Source organism: Balaenoptera borealis (genome assembly GCF_965194805.1).
Source record: "Balaenoptera borealis genome assembly, chromosome: 6".
In the NCBI taxonomy this organism is placed as follows: domain Eukaryota; kingdom Metazoa; phylum Chordata; class Mammalia; order Artiodactyla; family Balaenopteridae; genus Balaenoptera; species Balaenoptera borealis.
Genome location: NC_138863.1, coordinates 83,352,150 through 83,370,433, shown reverse-complemented (window position 1 = coordinate 83,370,433; position 18,284 = coordinate 83,352,150). Strand labels below are relative to the sequence as shown.

The 18,284-nt window shown below is 38.5% G+C and overlaps 1 long non-coding RNA gene across 1 annotated transcript in view; it reads left to right on the top strand.

Moving 5' to 3' along the window:
- LOC309630973 overlaps positions 1–18,284 on the top strand; it is a 43,174-nt gene that overhangs the window by 15,377 nt on the left and 9,513 nt on the right. The window contains exon 1 of the long non-coding RNA XR_014245986.1: positions 1–18,284. This exon is cut by the window's left edge and continues 15,377 nt beyond it. This is a non-coding gene — a long non-coding RNA (uncharacterized lncRNA).

The following is an 18,284-nucleotide window of genomic DNA, read 5'->3' as shown; positions in this document are numbered from 1 at the left end:
TTAAAAAACTGGGGACATATAGGACAGAATGGGATACGCTTGTGTGGAGAAAACTAATGTTTCCTATTCAGATATTGGGGGAACTTAATATCAGTACTGGGAAGAGCCTAAGGTAGAATGTGAGTTCAGAGGCAGGAGTTCCAAGAGACCAGAACAAGATAAAGTTGAGATTAATGAAAAAATATTTCATAGAGGAAATAGCGCTAGCGAAGCAGCATTACTGGGTCATAATTTCAAAGAACATCTGGTGTGCTGGGCCTTATTTATGAGATAGCAAGTGAGAAGCCAGACAAGATTAAAGGGTTGGAGGGTACAATGTGCAGTATATGGACCATTTAAAAAAATCCTCAGTAGCTTGTACCTTAAATATACTCATTTCTAAATATAATATACGCTTCAAAATTTATCCAAGTTTCTCATTTAAGTGTCAAAGGAAAAGATTAATGATTCGACTTTATCTAGGCTACTTGGCTACTAATTCAATACACTACCAAGTAAGCAATACTAAGTCTCATAGAAAGGTCAACACAAGCATAAAAAATTATTTTATTTGGTAAATATTAACTCATCAATTTCTATACCTTACAAGATTGTAATGCATTGCCATCAGCGAATCCTAACTTCCATATAGGAGGATTAATATCAATATACAAAAAATAAGACATGATAATAAGGCAATTAATTTTTTGACCATCCAAGGTCCCAAAGACAATATTTATAATGAAACAGAAATAAGCAGTATTTTATTTATTCATTTGTCTCTCATTTTTTGAAAACCTATAATATGTATAACTTGATGTTAAGGTATAATAGAAGATTGCAGAGGAAATGAAACATAGTTCTTGCCTTTAAGAAACTTGAAATTTAAAGGGCAAGAAATAAATGTGAAATATTTTAATAATGAACATAGTAATGGCCAGACTAGTCCCTTCAGTTGAAATGGCCTCACCACCATCATTCCTTCCTCCTTCACTGTCTGATGAAACACACCCCTTCACCTCCACTCCGGCCAAACGCCAGGTACACCATGCAAAAGGGAGCATCCAGGAAGTAGACTCAACCCTTGCTAGCTTTGTTATCACTCTAGAATCCCTACCTGCTTCTTATAAAGTACAAAAGAGTAGCTCTACTAGCTACTTGAATCCTTGAATGAGAAGTCCTTGAATGAGAATAATGATTACCCACATTTATTGGAAGATCTACTATATGCCCAGCCTGTGCTAAGTACGCAATGTGCATTGCACTTTGAGTATTTCCTGAACTAAGGACCCAGTTCTGTGACAGAACAATTGGCTGATGAAGAGGTAGGTTAATATTGGCTATGAGACATTTTGATCTGTAAGATGCAATCTGCTGTCAAAGGTACTGTTAGAAAGTGTGTGGATCAGATATTCACCTGTCCTAAGGCTGGTCAAAGAAGTCCCTCCAGGTTCTGTGGGTCTATGAAAGAGGGAAACACATTCTATTTAGAGGAACTATGTCTACAGAAATATTTCAAAATAGTGAGGTAGTGAGACACAAAGTATGAAGTAGAGGGAAAGAGGTAGAAAAAACCCTCACTTCTAAAACATATTTTAGGGGGAGAAACACATCTCTGTCTGGTGGGGTTCATTCATATCTAACACCTTTATATCTTTCATCATTCTTCATATTTTCTTCATGTTTGAATTCTAATTAACTGCTACATAATTCCTTTTGTTTATTTGCCTGAGAAATATAAAAATGTGTTGATAATCACATGAAAACAGTTTTCAAAAGCTGAAGTCCACTTTTCATTCATTTGTGTGTGCTTATCTCCAACCCAAGGGCTGGGAGTAATAGAAACTGTGGTTTGACAAAATTGGACAGCTGCCTTTATCCCAGGGCTGTACAGGCGACAGTCTGGCTATGGATTCAGTGCATTTTAGACTTAGAGCTACTTGGCCAGGAATAATAGAAAAATTGTATAATATTTGTGATTTGATATTCCCCACTACCATGTAGAGTTAAATCTATGCATATTAATTAAAATATGAGAGCACTCATTTTTCAAAGGATTTGTATCCCAAATGATTCCAGTAACTGTGACACTTATGTTCTCATTGTGTTGCCTGGATTATGGTAAACCAGCAATCACAAATGGCGGGGCTTAGATCTAGGTCATGTCTGGACCACAGGTGTATTCGGGGGTGAGAACAAGTGTTTAAAAAATAAAGAAATATACATAAGAGGACAGATTTCTGACTTCTGTTGGACATTCTTAGTGAACAACAATCAGCTGTTGCCGAGTAGCTCTCACTCCCTTTAGACAGGGAGTGTGATTTCCACTTTGCCATGAGCCCCCGCTGAACTGAACCATGCCCTTTTCACTTTTAATTTAAATTATCTCCTTTTCTCTATCTGCATTTGAGTTTACGATTCTAAGTGTAGACTCTGATATGAAATTCATGAAATGCATGAAATTCACGGTTTTTGAAAGTGGTAAACACCTTGAAAAATAAATGATATTGTACCTGTAGCATATGTGTGAAAAAGAAATATAGCACTAACTTGCAAATGAATACTTAATTAAAAAAATAAAACCTGGAATATTCTGGATCTTGGTTTGACAAATCATGTGAGTAAACTCCATTGTCTGCTGCTATGAATGGATACGTTGTATTTTTATTCCGTTGCATGTTGAAATCATAATGCCCTAGGCATATTTGAATTGTGTATACTATAAAACTGAGGGCCAATTGTGTATACTATAAAACTGATGGGCTCTCAGTTTTATAGTCATTACATTTAGAGGCTGATATTTGATTATTAAGTTTCTATAGTTTTCATCTATTCTACCTTGAACTGTGCTGAAGAACTTCAGAGGATTGTCCTTCAAAGCAAGCTGCAGTTTGCATTGTTTCCATTAGATGGCGCAGAAGATTTTTAAGGTCCCAAACAAAGAGAAGCATTGGCGAATTCTGTGTGCCATCAGCTATGTGTAAACAATTTCAATCCCACCACACCTAATTTAAAGTATTTCCAGGGAGGAGTTATTTTGTAATTCGCGAACCACTTTTCCCTAAATACTTTAATAAGATATGAGACCATTTCCTTTGCAACTGAAGTCTGTTGTTCCTTGGTTATAGCCCTATTCCTTATCAAACTTGAGAAAAATTATACCAAGTATTGCAAAAGATATGGGGGAGAAAAAAGGACACTTTTACACAACAGGGAGCAAGGGCCAAAGCTAAAGCCCGTAAGATACTAACCAAAATTTCTAAAAACTTTGCAGATGTATATAATTACCAGAGTTTGCTGTTAGACCATTTACAGTCATTTTTGTCCAATTGCCCTTTGAAGCTTCCCATTCCCACTTGACACTATTTTTTTCCTTTTGATAATTTAGGACAGAAAATGGTTTTCAATACTTTGGATAAACTTGAACTTAGTCACATCTAGGTTCTTATATTATTCCAAGTGCCAATCATTCTGACCATTACACTTCCTCATTTGTGACTTTCAGGGTTTCTTGGGCTTCTTGGAGGATTTGGGCATTGCTTTATTTTAGATTCTAGGGTAAAGTGTCCCACACTAATTTTATTGGAAATTTAACTGACCACTGCACTTGATTATGATCCATATGTGGAGAAAGAGTTTGAGCCTGAACCATTAAGATGCCTGATGACCTGGCTTGGAATTCTTCCCTTCACATGTGTTGAAAGACTTTGAGAAGTCCCACAAGACATTGTGCACTGGCCAACATGCAAGCCCAATATTTTATATAAACAGGAAGAACATTTTTTCTACCAGATTAGAGCACTCAGCATACTTGAACCAAAATCTGTTGAGCCAGGAATAGAAGTACACAATATTTGTAAATTGTCCTTACTGTCTAATGCCCCGTAATTATCCCAATCTCTCCCTCAAGTGGCTCATTTCCATTATTCTCTTCTATACAGCTGACTAAACATTGATTCTTCAAAGTCAGGCCCATCTTGGAAAATCATAGCTTAAACTTACCATACAGCCATGGTGATAGTGCTGAACACTGGATTGCTTCAACCATCTCTCCATGGAGATGTGAACATAGAAAGCAAAAGAGGTTATGAGTAACTAATGGCGGAGGGGCCACATTTAATTCTAGGTCTTTTCCATCCTCCTTGAGGTAGCTTTTTGGTGATGAAGAGTGTGAAGTTATTGTTTCTATAATATGTAATCCCATCTCAACAGAAATGAACTGGCTCTAAGGTGAATTGAGAACTCAAGGTAGAATTTGCACACCCTGAAAAACAGTACAGTGAACAATGAGTCATTGTTTCAGAGGATGTCTTGGAAACAGAACAATTAGAAATAGGAGGATTGCAAGCTTAACTGAGGTGGCTCACTTAAAATTGGAAAAGCAGAGGGAGCGAACTCTATGAAGCCTTTATTAGTGTAAACCTGTGGATGTTAGGATTCTTATGATGGTGCTGATGGCAGACTTCACTTGGCACAGTTAGCGTAGCTGACCAATTTGAAAGAACTAAAACATAAACCTTAAAGAAATAAAACTAGGATTAGGAGACTCTTAGGACATTCTTCCTAAGCACTAGACAGGGCATCAGAAGATCTAAGTTCAGTCCCTATTCGTACTTATACTGAGTTAAAATTCATCTCACTAAAGCTTCTTTTTATTGATTCTGTTTTTAGTCACATATACAGATGTAAGAATAGGCACACAGTTTGGGTTTCTTGCCATTTAGGAAGCAATCAGCATTTTTTGTTGTTGTTATTTTTCATTCCTTCAGATCCATAACACACACACACACACACACACACATGCACACGCACACACACCTTTAAATCCTAAGTTTGTGTAGCATGGGTATTCTGGGTTCATCTTTCTAAAAATTTTTTATCTTTTATTTTTTTCATTTTATAAATACTTGATCATTGTAATTGCATACTCTAGAGCACACACACTTGTTCCAGTCTGAATAACACATGTTCACTTCCAAATATTAAAAGCTGTGAACTTGTTGATATGACAGTAGTACTAGTATCAATCCAATAAAAAAAGACAATATTTCAAAAAATAAAAATACTTTTAAATAAATGAGGAAGAAGCAAAAGCCAGGAATACCAATATAATATAATAAGATAAGAAAGGGAACGTTTGAAATTTAATGATTATTTGGTTTTAGAATCAAACATTCTAATATTCACTTTTAATCATTTAGTTATTTTTAATTCAAATCTGAAAAGAAGGCATTTGGTTGGATCAAAATCAGATATCCCTCTATGTCTTCTACTCTAAATTCTTTTGCAGATTCTGTTCTTTTTCAATTCTGAGTAGAGAAAATAATTGTGGAGGGAGAATTTTGGGAGAGAAGCTAAGCTTTATCTTGAATGGTGAAAGTTTTTCTTGGATGTCAAAGGCACTATTATCAGCCCAGTTTGAGTTTGATTTATGCTATAGATTGTCTTGTCCAATACTGGCGATAAGTTCAGACTGATGGTGCCATTACTTCTGATCTCAGTTGTGAGCCTAGAGGAAAGGTGAAAAGGAGCTAAACAAAAGCTCAGGTTCTCAGGGAAGAGCAAAGTTAACTGGTCCATATAAGGACTGAAAAACCTGACCCTGGAATTAATGACAACATCAGTTTTTCTTTTACTATATTAAAGAAAATCTCTCTGTGTCCTGAGAAACACCTGTGTCATATGAGTTATAAATGGGTGTTCTGCAAGACAGTAAAAGATTCCATAAGTTCAGAAATCTCTGGATACATTATATCTCTCTTTGAAATTCACATTCAATTCTACATTAACACAGTAAGTATCCTAAGAAAAGCTGCTCCAAAGAACCTTGGTTTAGAGAATGTTTCCAGACTTAATTGGCCAATATCAATATCTAACTGGATATTTGAGCACACTAGCTTGAAGGAGAAGTATTAACAGAAGATGTTATAATGATAGTATTGAAAGTTAATAATATAAAGAATGGTTTTCAACGCCCCCAGTTGTAAACAGGTTCTAAGGAAAAGTCTACTTTCCTTCCACCAGTTCTAATCTTCCATTTGGCATTACATAGGAGAGCATAAGCAATTACCACAAAATAAGGGAAACCGATATGGCTGTCTTTGCAGGTCCCTGACAAATGATTTCAGATGGAAAAAAACTGTCACAAATCAATTTGTTGTCATAGGCTAAAGTATGAAAAATGATTTTATTATAAAAACTGAAATTTGTATCCAGCTTCTTAAATACTCCTATTTCCATACTTTTATATTTCTTCCTGTGGGTTTCCACCATTATACCCATTATTAAACTTTCTTCATGGGAAAGGAAGGTTTAACTGCCATTAAAATCTTAATGTGAAGAAATCTGTGCTTGTACATTAATCCTTTTACAAATTATTGCAAAATAAAATTTTCTATCCATATTAAAGGAATTTTAGGCAGCCATTAAAACTTAGAGAAGGGTCTTGAATTAGAAAATTATAACATGTATGGGTTTACTACAAATCTTATTTATTTTTATTTTACAATTTCCTCTTATAAACTTATTCCTTATGCTTTTTTAATCTAAAAGGAATAGATTTATCCCATGGTTAAGGATTTTCACGGTGGGGTGTGTACAGTTCATATATATAAAAATACATATTCTCATGAAGTAATATTGACAATAAATGAACAAAGTTTTGTAATAAATAGATTTTACCAAGTGAGAAAACTTGCCTAGACAAGCTTTGGCAGTTCTGTTCAAATATGTATGTGAGTGACACAGATGTCTCAATTCACCTCACCCGATTACTCCAGGGCAAATTGTCAGGTGGATGTGCAACAGGACACCAAGATTACCTTTTGTTTTTATTTTCAGCTAGCACTAGTATACTTGAAATTTTTCATTCCGTTTTTGCAAAATCTACTCAGAATGTGAGAGGAAGAAATGTATCAGATGTAAAGATGGATGCAGGACAAATGCAGACAGAGGATTAACTGAATAGCCTGGAACATAAAAGACCACAAATAGAAGTATGGCCCCCAGATGAGAAGTCTGCCCAACAGTTTATTCCCTATAATGATTCACCTTCATCTCTCATCGACTTTCTCTGAATAATCACATGAGAACCATAAAGAAAAATGTACGTTAGAAACAAAAAGCATGATCAAAGGGAGAAGGCAGGTACTAAAAAGAATGAGCAAAAGAAATGTGTTAGATGCTCACTATCCCACAGCATTGTCTGCTTGGGGAAAGCTGCACTCAAGGAAATTACAACTTGGACTCACACCTGGGAGAAGCAGGGTGGTGAAGGTTAAGTGTAGGCTGAGCTAGCCCTGGGCAACATTGTAAAGTGGGAAATTTGTATTTTTTACTCTTGTCTTTCAATGCAAGAAACAGAAAACCCAATCAAGACAGACTCTATTAACAAAAAGGAACTTTACTGGTTCATCTAACTGGAGTCTAGGGCCAGAACAGACCTCATTCAGAAGTCAAACAGTGGTCAGGAGGCTATTTCTGTATTTTTGTTGCCTTCACTCCACATCCTTGATGTTGGCTCTCATCTCAGGTATGTTCTCACCTTGTGGTCCCAAGATGGCTGCCAGCAACTGCTGAGGCTGCGTGCTTCCTTGATGGGGTCTGTCAAGGAAGGGAGGAATCTACGTCCTACCATTCTCAGCAAAATCCTCTGGTTCACTCTGATTGTACCAACTTAGAACACAAACCAGTATCCTTGGATGAGTGCAATATACTGCAATAAGCTGACTGACTTATGTCTGAGTTATACACCTATTCCTAAACCATTTACCATGATCATAAGAATGGCTTGCTCAGATTATCCTAATGCAATTAAGGTCCACCTCTGGAAATAGGATTTTCAGTCCTACCCAAATGACTAACAGTAAGGGCAAGGTGTGTGTGTGTGTGTGTGTGTGTGTGTGTGTGTGTGTGTGTGTGTGTGTGTTGGCAGGGGTGCGTGGAACATTGCTAAGAGAAACATAGACTCTGTGCCAGGAAGGATCAGACACAGTGTTAGGCAGCAAACCAGGGCTGCCCGTTATAGCACTCCCTTCCTAGATCCTAAGTCCTTGATCCCAGAAGCCCATTTAACGAGGCCTTAAATTTAGTTAGCCCCTTGATGAATGTGAATTGACTCAATTCAGAAATAGCTCAGAACTCACTTGAAGGCCTACCTGAAGAAACATGTTTGAGGGGAGAAAAACTCCTTTGGAAACTTATATGCCTATATATGCATATGTATATATACATCATATATACTTAGGATGAGTTCATCAAAAATGTAGTATATAGGATCTAAAAATAAATAACAAGTTATAACATGATCACTATAAATGTAAAACAATAAATTGGTTAAAATCTGGTTGTGCTAGTTCTTTATTGCTGCCTTAACAAGTCACCACAATCTTAGCAGCTTGAAACACCACCCATTTATTAGCACATAGTGTCTACAGGTCAGAATTGTGGCATAGTGCAACTGGATTCTCTGTTTAAGATCTCATCAACATAAAATCAGGGCATCAGCAGGGGTTGTGTTTTTCATCTGGAGCTCAGGATTGCCTTCCAAGCTCACTGGTCGTTGACAGAATCCAGTTCCTTGTGGCTGTAGGATTGAGGTTGCCATTTCCTTGACACGTGGCTTACTTCATCTTGAAGCTAATGGGGTACACTGAATCCATCTTATGCCTTGAATCTCTGTGCTTTCCTCTTCTGCTCTTAAGGGCTCATGTGATTATGTTGCATCCACTTGGATAATCCAGTATAATCTCGTATTTTAAAGTCAGCTATTTAGTAAACTTAATTATGTTTGCAAACATCCATTTGCCATATAACACAATCACAGGTACAACATCAGAGGGTGAAGATGGGGAGGGAGGCAAAATTCTGTCTCCCACACTGGATGTTTTATTTTCCACATTGGTGGTAAAATTAAGTGAAAGTCGAGGAAGCACACATAGGGAGGAATCTAAGTGTGGGTTCTTCAGCTCTCACATTTTGGTGAATAACATCCTTATATCTATTGATATATGTAGATATATATGTAAATTACAGAAAGATAAAAGGTACTGAGACTTTTCATTTGTTCTGATTTAGACTTCTAAAACTTCTGTTCTGCAGACTAGGAATCAGTAATAAGGACAACTTTGAAAGAATCTGCCTGCATTTATCTCGTGTTTCTTTTTTGTCAGACAGTACAAAGAAATTAAGGTTTTTCTTCTTTGCTATACATATAATACTCAGAAGTGAAAGCTTAATTAACTTGTCAGAATCGTGGCATCTCTTTTCTTGAACTGCTGTACCCACCTTCCCAAAAGATTTGAAAAAGGAAGAATAAAACTCCCAAACACCTTAGCGGGAGGACTGCACATCCACAGCGATCTTGCCCTCTAATACGGCTTCCTGCCATTACAAGTGGTGTTTTCATCCATCTGGGTGAACATACACTTTCACATTTGTCAAGAAATGTCTGTGGTGCAAGAACACTAACTGTTTCATAAGGTAGGGCCCATCAGGTTGCACAGAGGAAGCAAAGCAGAGCAGCTAATTACCATGTACCAAATTCATCTTTTTCAGGAAGACAAAAAAGAAAAAAATTAAAAGAAGCAAAGTAGTTGACAATTCCACTGTTGCTTCTGAGTTAATTTTCACTTTCTCACAGTTGGCTTCTTAGTATTCTACTGTCTCAGAAAATTATGTTCCCAGAAGCACCTCAAATATCAGACCAGATTCTCTCAATGTGTAAGCTTTCCTCTGGGCCTAAATAATTTACCTTTGAAAGCTGCATAAACTCTTTCCAGAGGCTAATAGACTGAGTATAAATTGTTTCTTTAGCTTACTATGGGTAATTCTAGGGATTTGAGTTACTTCTATAATGAAAAAGATTGACAACCTCTTTTTCAATCTTTGACATTCACTTTCTTAAGCCTCCCACTGACCCACAGCAGAACTTAGCTTTTCTAGGAACTGCTTCTCTGATACAACCAGATACCTCCCTGATTACTGCAGAAAGTAGTAATCAAGGGGGTATGGGAGTCCCACAGATTTGATTTTTCCAGTATTTATGTGCCTGTGTTTCTGAATTATTTGGTATGTCACCTGTGCCGTGGGTTCCATCTTCCCAACTGAACCACGATGTGCACAGGAACAGAGGCCACACTTTATATGACTTATGATTGTCAATTAATGTCATTGGCTTGATCATGTATGGCATCATTTAAAAAGATTAATAATTCCAACATCTCTGCCATATATGAGTCTAGTTCTGATGCTCGCTCTGTCTTTTCAAACTGTGTTTTTTGCCTTTTGATTTGTTTTATAATTTCTCCTGATAGATGGACACAATGCACCAGGTAAAGGGAACTGCTAGAGAAAGGTCTTTAATAATGTAGTGGTGAGGTGTGGGGAAGGGGAAGCATTCTGTAGTCCACAAACAGGCTTCAGTCTTTTGGTGACTCTCCACCTCTGGACTGTGGAGTTCACTTGTGCTCCTCAGTCCACTCTGCCCCCTCTCCCAGATGGGTCAGGATGGCTAGAGTTGGCTGAAGTTGGGTATTTCTCGCTCCCTGGGTCATTTAGGCTCTGATAAAACTCCAGCACATTGGCTTCTGGTTAACTAGTTTCTCCTGAGGGCAGGCCTTGTTAAGTAGAACAGACAGAGTATTCTGGAGTATTTCAAAAGGGTTCCTTTCCCCTCTCCTCTACAGGAAGCATAAGGGGATTTTTCTTTGATATTTACTATGAGCACCTGGTCAAGCTTCAGGAGGTAAAATTCACAAAAGTGTGAGAGTCCTCGATGACTGATTCCACCAGGAGTTTTTAGCTCTAAGACTTGCCTATTCTGAGCCTCCAGCAATTCATCAATTATAGTTCAGGTTTTTCCTACTCAGGATACTGGATCCTGCTCCAGTAGGTTATGATTCTCTATATTCACCTATCTCTCCAAATTGGGGGGTAAGGCGGGAAGTGGTTTGCCCTGTGACCTCAATTCTCTGATATTTCTAAAGAGAAGTATTTATTTGGCAACTTATCCAGCTTTTTACTTGTTAGGACAGAGTGGCAACTTCTAGCCTCTTACATGCTGGACTAGACACCAGAAGTCCTCAGCTTCTGGTTTTTAGCTTTCTACTTAACAAACATTTACCACATGTCAGGTGCTGTTCTAAGAGTTTTACAAATATTCAGTCACTTAATCCTCCTAACAACCCTATGAGGCAGGTATTATTATCTCCATTTTATAGTTGAGGAAACTAGTCACAGAAGTCATAGGTCTAGTAAGGGTGGAGCTGGGATTTCACATCCTTTACTTGTAAAAGACAAAATCATCAAGTTATAATTTCTCAGGCTCTCTGCAATAAATTAGTGAGAGAACTGAAGAAAAGTACTTCCTCATCATGAATTCATATCTTTTGAGTATCTACTGGGTTTGAGTTATTCCTGTATACTCTCTTGGCTTTTACTTTTGTAACAGAGAAGAACAAACTTGACTCCATATTGGGTGTATTTCTTTAGCTCTAACTCTTGTGCTCTGTTGCCTGCGCTTAGTCATGCTGACTCCGCACCTTTGTAAAAGAATGTTGCCTATGGCCTGAAATACACATGATAACCCATTCTCAAGGCTCTGACCTTTAAATGTACAACACTTTCTCATTCACAGAGCAACAAAAAGTTGCAGAACAGAAAAATAACAATGGTCTTGTTGGAAGTTATAGGAACACTGTGACCAGAACTAAGCAGGCACCTAGCTGTAAGAACAAAGGATTCTTGTAGGAAGAAGTTTGCAACAAACAGCCACACCCTCTCCCCTTTTCGTATAAAAGACAACTGAATTCTAAGACGGTTCTTTGGGACACGAGTTCACCATCTTCTTGGTCTGCTGGCTTTCTGAATGAAGTCACTATTCCTTGCCCCAACAACCCTTCTCTCAATTTATTGGCCTGTCGTGTGGCGAGCAGTATGAGCTTGGACTCAGTAACACTTTTTCCAGCTAAACCACAGTCAACCTTGTTTGGCAAGTTTCATCACTTGTCTTCCAGACTGTTCAGTGAGCCTACACTCTCCTTTAGAAACTAAACTCTCATGTAAAAATGGCTTAGTTGCTTGTCTGCCTTTGCACTAGAGGGAACTTTCTGGTTTATCAGATGTGTAAGATACGACTTTCCAAAGGGTAGCTCCTTAGAGCAAAGTTTTATCATCATTCCAGATGCAGGTGGATAAAATATGCCTTAAAGAGGGAAAGAAAATGAGTGTCAAAAAAACTGTTCAGAGGTAGATGTCTTGGCAGAAAAAAAATTAGTTAATTGATAAATTAATTTGGGTTTACATTTCAACTGTGGAAATAGAAAATCTTGGCTAACTTAAAAAGGGCCAACCCTCTGCAGAAGCTCTTCCACTCACAAACAGGTTAGACTGTGAAAGGCTTTCTGTGATTTCATGTGTCAGTAGGTCCCAAGAGCTACTATACACTGGGATAGCTTATTATCTGTTGGTGGAATGCAAAGTTGACACTTTTTTTTCTTTTTAAATTTAGCTTGTCATTTATCTCTGTATAATTTTAAGTGAAAGTTGCATAAGTAGAAGGGTTTCATTATTCTGATTGAAAGTGTCAACATAAATAAATATTTATCACTTTTATCATTTACCTTTGCCACAACAGTGCTGCATAATAAACAAACAAATCTCAGGGGCATCCAACAGCATTTAGTTTGCTCACAAATCTGTGAGTTATCTGGGTGCTTCTAAATTGGCTTATTGGAGCTGAGTTTGCATGTGACCGTGATCAGCTGAAATTTGGCTAGGAGCTGGCCTGTCCCGAAGGCCTCAGTTTGGATGACTTAGCTTTGTTCCACTTGGTCTCTTGTCCTAGAGCAGGCAGGTCTGGGCTGATTCTCAAGGTGAATGCAAAAGTCCAGGAGAAAGAGCAAAGCATACATGGCTTCTGCAGGCCTGAAGACAGAACTGGCACATTATCATTTCTTCCACATTCTGTTAGTCAGAGCAAACTATACAGCCATCCCAGGTAAGGCCATCCCAGGTTGAAGGGGTAGAGAAAGAGATTCTATCTTCTGACGAGAGGAGCTGCAAAGTCACTTTGCCGGGGGGGTGAAGGTATGAGAGTGAGGGGAATAACTGTGTCTGTCTGTTGCCAACTCCAAGCTTGTACTGCTTGCTGCACGACAGGCCGATAAATTGAGAGAAGAGCTGATGGGGCAAGGAACAGTGACTTTATTCAGAAAGCCAGCAGACAGAGAAGATGGTGAACTAGTTTCCCAAAGTACCATCTTAGAATTCAGACATCTTTTATACTAAAAGGGGAGAGGGTGTGGCTGTTCCTGTGAACTTCTTGGTGCCGGAACCCTTTGTTCTTACAGCTGTCAGCTTAGATCTGGTTCCTATAAACCTCCAACTAGATAAATGTTATTTTCTGTTCTGCAACTTTTTATTGTTATATGAATGGAAAAGTATGATACTTTTAAAGGTCAGAGCCTTGAGACTGGGCTGTCATGTATATTTCAGGTTATAGGCAACATTCTTTTCCAAAGGTGCAGAGCCAGCATGACTAAGCACAGGCACCAGAGCACAAGGGTTAGAGCTAAAGGAATAGTTCAATATGGAGTCTTCTCTGTTACACATTTTTGCAGTTTGTCTGCCATACCAATCTTGTGAGTAATGTTCCAACATGCTTGAAGCAATTCAAAGACATTTGCCTTTACCATATCAGATAACGTAGAACAGATTTAATTCAAGCAAATAATTTCTGGGAACTAGAGAAAAAAAACATAATAAATATACTAGTATGTCTTGTTCGGTGGACAACACTAGCCTGATTTTCTCTCTTTTCCAAATATAAATAACTTTCAAAAGCTCATGAAGTTCAACCAACTAAGATTTCTTACATAAGAGAAAAATACATCTGTTTGTGCCTTGCTTATTTGTTTTTGAAGCTAATGTAACAATATTATCATGTAGAGAAAAGAAATAAAATGTTTTCTTAGAAGGTACTCATTATTTTTTCTAAGCAAACCTAGTAATACCTAAGCCCATCTCAGCTTTTAGTGAGCCCTGGGACTAAGCACATAGTCCTGTCTGCCTGTAAACTCCAGGGCTACTCTATGGAATTGCAGGCTCACCAACCCCTATTCCTTGTACCCTGTTGAGAAATTCTATTCCCTATTCTCACTATGAAAGGTGCATAAAAATCTGAAATTACTGAGTCCCACATTTATTTCTACACATGTAACTAATTAGATTTGGCTTAAAGAAAAAATAAATTAGTACATCAGGACAATGGGCTGGAAATATTTTATCCAGACATTTTCTGAAACGTGAATATTTGGGATCAAGATAGCTTTGAGAGAGCATCTTTTGTTGCTAACAAACATGCTCCCTGAAGAAGAAAACCTTTCCTTGGAGACTAAGCATAGTCTTACTTACACTGTAATTGAGAAAGACATAATCTTTCAAGTCACTGGGGCTCTCATTTAGTACTACAAAGTAACTTATGAAACAAGTTTTGCCTTTAAAATGTCAGCATGGTGCTATATGGTCTTAGGCAGAACCCTGTCCTTGTAAACAGGAGTGAAATGTGACCTAGCCACACTGGGTGTGTTCCTTAAGAATAGTGTTTCATCCCAGATTCCCAATAAAAAGTTCCTTTAGGGAAATGAGTGTGAGCTGAAAGTACCTTTCTTTAAAATATATAGTAAAAAGCTTTCTTATGCATGGCAAGCAGAGAGCTATGCCAGTTAGACAAAGGCTCTGATTGAGAGAGGGAATTCACATTGCCCCAGGTGGTCTCCTGCTTCCAGTTTACCTACTTTTAACTCCTCAGACACATATTTGAAATAAAGGACAGTGATAAATCACCCACATTAGTATTGACAGAATCCCTCTAGGGAGAGTTCTAACTTTTTTTCTAAAACTGCAGGAGGAATAAATAACAATTCAAGCGGTGACCAGCACAGTCTAAATGGTTTCTTCCCGTTGCTTTGATAACCATGTCAAAAAGCTAACAGTGTGCACTATATGACAGGGCAGCCTGGTGGGTAAGCACAAGTTGGAGGCTCTTTCAATGACTGGTGTTGAGATTGAACAAGTCACTAACTGCCCCAACTCAGGAATCTCTAAAAGGAGGCAATGAGGCCCCCTCTACCTACCTCAGATGAACCATGAAATAAACAAATTAATGTTTAAATGTTACTAAGGTGCTGTGAAATTTTAAAGATCACCGTAATCATTAGATGGGGGGCAGAACAGGGTGGTAGAAAAAGCACCGATTAGAAATCAGGTGACCTGGTTTCTAATCCCAGCTCTGCTCCAAATCAGCTGGATATCCTTGGGCAAGTCATTTTCACATTCTGGGCCATAGTATCCTCATTGGGCAACCACATGAGATTGTGGCAAGATCAAAACGAGAAACTGGGAAACGAGAGTGAATAAGGCAGTTTTTGCCCCGGAGGAGTTCACTTCCAGTGGGAGAGATGGAGATGTAAAGAGATGAAGATGATATAATTGATGGATTATAGAGGAAAATATGCACTCTGCTTGGAGAGCATGGAGGAGGAGTGATTCATGTTGCCTGAGGGACTTAGGTGAGTTCCACAGAGAAGGTGACTTTTTAGCTGAGCCTTGAAGGATGAGTAGGTGTTTCCCAGACAGCAAGGAGGGAAGAGACAGGAGATGGGGCTGGAAAGGTTGAGCTGTGAAGGACTTTTCATGTCATGCTAATGAGTTTGGACACAATGGGACAGGTGACAGCACAAATGTCTGTTGATTGCATGGAGTAGCTGCCTAAAACTTGACATTGTTAATGGATCATTCTTAAGTCTGCCTTTTTATCAACACGTGTGAAGCGTACAAGGAGCGTTTTAGAGCCATCCTGGCTATCAGGTTCTGGAGCCTTTTCTCCTCTCTTTAATGGATCACCTGTCTTCTGCTTGCACAGTTTCCATGTCCTCATGGCAAAACATAAAACCTTAGGTCTGTATGTATGTGTGAGGTCAGGGGGAGAGAAGGCAGAGGATGGGCTCTCGAGAGCTCCAACACAGTGCTCAGCATCTTGTGGTTCTTGTTACTGAATCAGCTCTGACCCTCAGCTCCAGTTATGTCTTGTGCTAAGATCCTATCCCCTCCCCCCAACTCCTTTAATCTGATTTCTCATGACCAGTTTCTCATCCTGACTGTCTGTAGTATGCACTTCATAGCCTTTTGGAATTTGGGGGTTTTTCTCATTCCTTATTAGCTACTCTGGTCCAAAAGCTTGTTTTCTCCTGATGGGCATCCTCGAAAATAGCCTCTGAGTCATCTGATTAAATGCTGAAATATTAAGCTCTCTAAAATTTCTGCTCCTGGTCATTACTGTGCTCTGTCCACTTGTCATGTCAATCTTGCACTCCCTGTTGGACCTCTGTGACCTGGGCTGCTTACTGATAGTCTTTTGCTGCACTCCTTAAATATTGTTCTACCTTCTAGACTAGACTTTGTTCTCATACCTCCAGGTGGGTTTATCCCTATAACCTGCTTCACTCCACCAGCTAGGTCTGCTTCCAGGTCTCTCCAGGACCCTGTAGTGCTACCTTCCTCCCTTCCAGTTAGCCATGACCTGCCAGACCAGAACACAAGATATCTCACACACTGCAAAACAAATACAAACAAAAATATCTCATAATGGTGAGAAGTCTTCCAAACTCAGGCACTCAAGACCTCTAATAAAACTGAAAATATTTCCCAACAGATAAATTAATTGGTATAAATAATTATTACCACAAATACATCTGCCAATACCCACGTACCATTTTACTTTTTCTGTCATAGTTAATCCATCACCTACCAAGGCCTTGAGGGCAAGAAACACAGAATAATATCTATCGAGGGGCCTATAATAATCTTGCAAATTGTATACATGTCATTATATTTATTTCACAAGGGGAGAAACTGAGACAGAAACTAATTTGTCCAAGTAAAGCAACCAGTCAGTAAATGAAAAAGCTTTAATCCATACCCCATTCCTCCATTCATTCTTTGTTTTGTGGGTCTAACAACTTTCACTGATGGCTATATGAATCATCACTATAGCACAGTAAAATAAACAACTCAGTGTAAGACATCACTGTTCCTATTATCCATGGAGAATTTCTTCCTGATCTTGTCCTTCCAGAGTTTCTGGTCTCATGATGTTTCTTAGGAAGCTCTACTCTCTAAACTCTTCCTCATGCATGCCCTCTCCTTTTCTTTCAGAGTAGCTGGCCCCTCAATCCAATGATACTTTATAAGTAGGTTGATTTCAGTAGAAGTGTCAGAAAACATGAAAGGAAAGTGAGAAACGCCTCCAGAGTGGCACATGCTGAGACCATAGGCCACATGTTGTGGGGCATGCGTAGGAGTATAGGTAAGGACATGGAAAAGTAAACAAACTACACATGTTTCACAAATATGTTGAGAATCAGTGTCCCACTATCTGGGAGGGTGGATGGATAAATGAATAACAAAACTGACTGTAGGAACACTGTGCAAAAGGAAGGACAGGGTACTAGGTTAGATTCTGTCACTAGAATAATCTAGATGGATGGGAACAAAGAATAGTGTAAACTGTCTTTCAGTATATCTGCCTGGTTAAACCCTACATTGATTGAAACTTCTGGTGTTTGAACCACTTTTTGCCTGCCTGGTATCACTGAAGAAAATTACGAAGTCATTCTGTTTGGAGCTGTTACAGTGATGTGAGTCTCATTTCAGGGCTTTCTTTTCCTAGCCCTTGGTCTTTCACTTTCCTATTACTGTATTGTAGACTCTATCACCACTCCCTGAAAGTTCCCTTCTGCACTCCCACCTCATCAGTCTTGGCAGAAGATCTTGTTTTCTACACCAAGTATATAGTGTTATGCGTGAACTGCATCAAAGTCCCTCCATTCACCCCCATTGGATTCATCGTATATTTGCCACTTCCATCTCAGAGAAAGTCTTGTCTCTGCTCCTTTCTAAGGCTAACACTTCATGTGTACTCAAGATTTCAGTCCCCCCATATCATCTGAAAACTTGATTTTCAATAAGTCCTTCTTTTTGTAGTTTCCCTCCCCACCCATTCATTCTCCTCAACCAACAAACATTTTCAGGTATCCTTCAGCCCCAAAACAATTTGTTCATTTCTTGTTTCCCTTTTAGCAGTCATGCTCTCCTTTCACTTTCCATTAGCGGTATTTTTTGAACGAGAAATTTACATTCTCAGCCTTTAACGCATTATTTTCCATTTGTTCCTCAGCTTGGTTTCTGTTCCCACTATTGTGCTATTAAAGCTGCTCTGCTGATGTCATCAAATAATTTCAACTCAG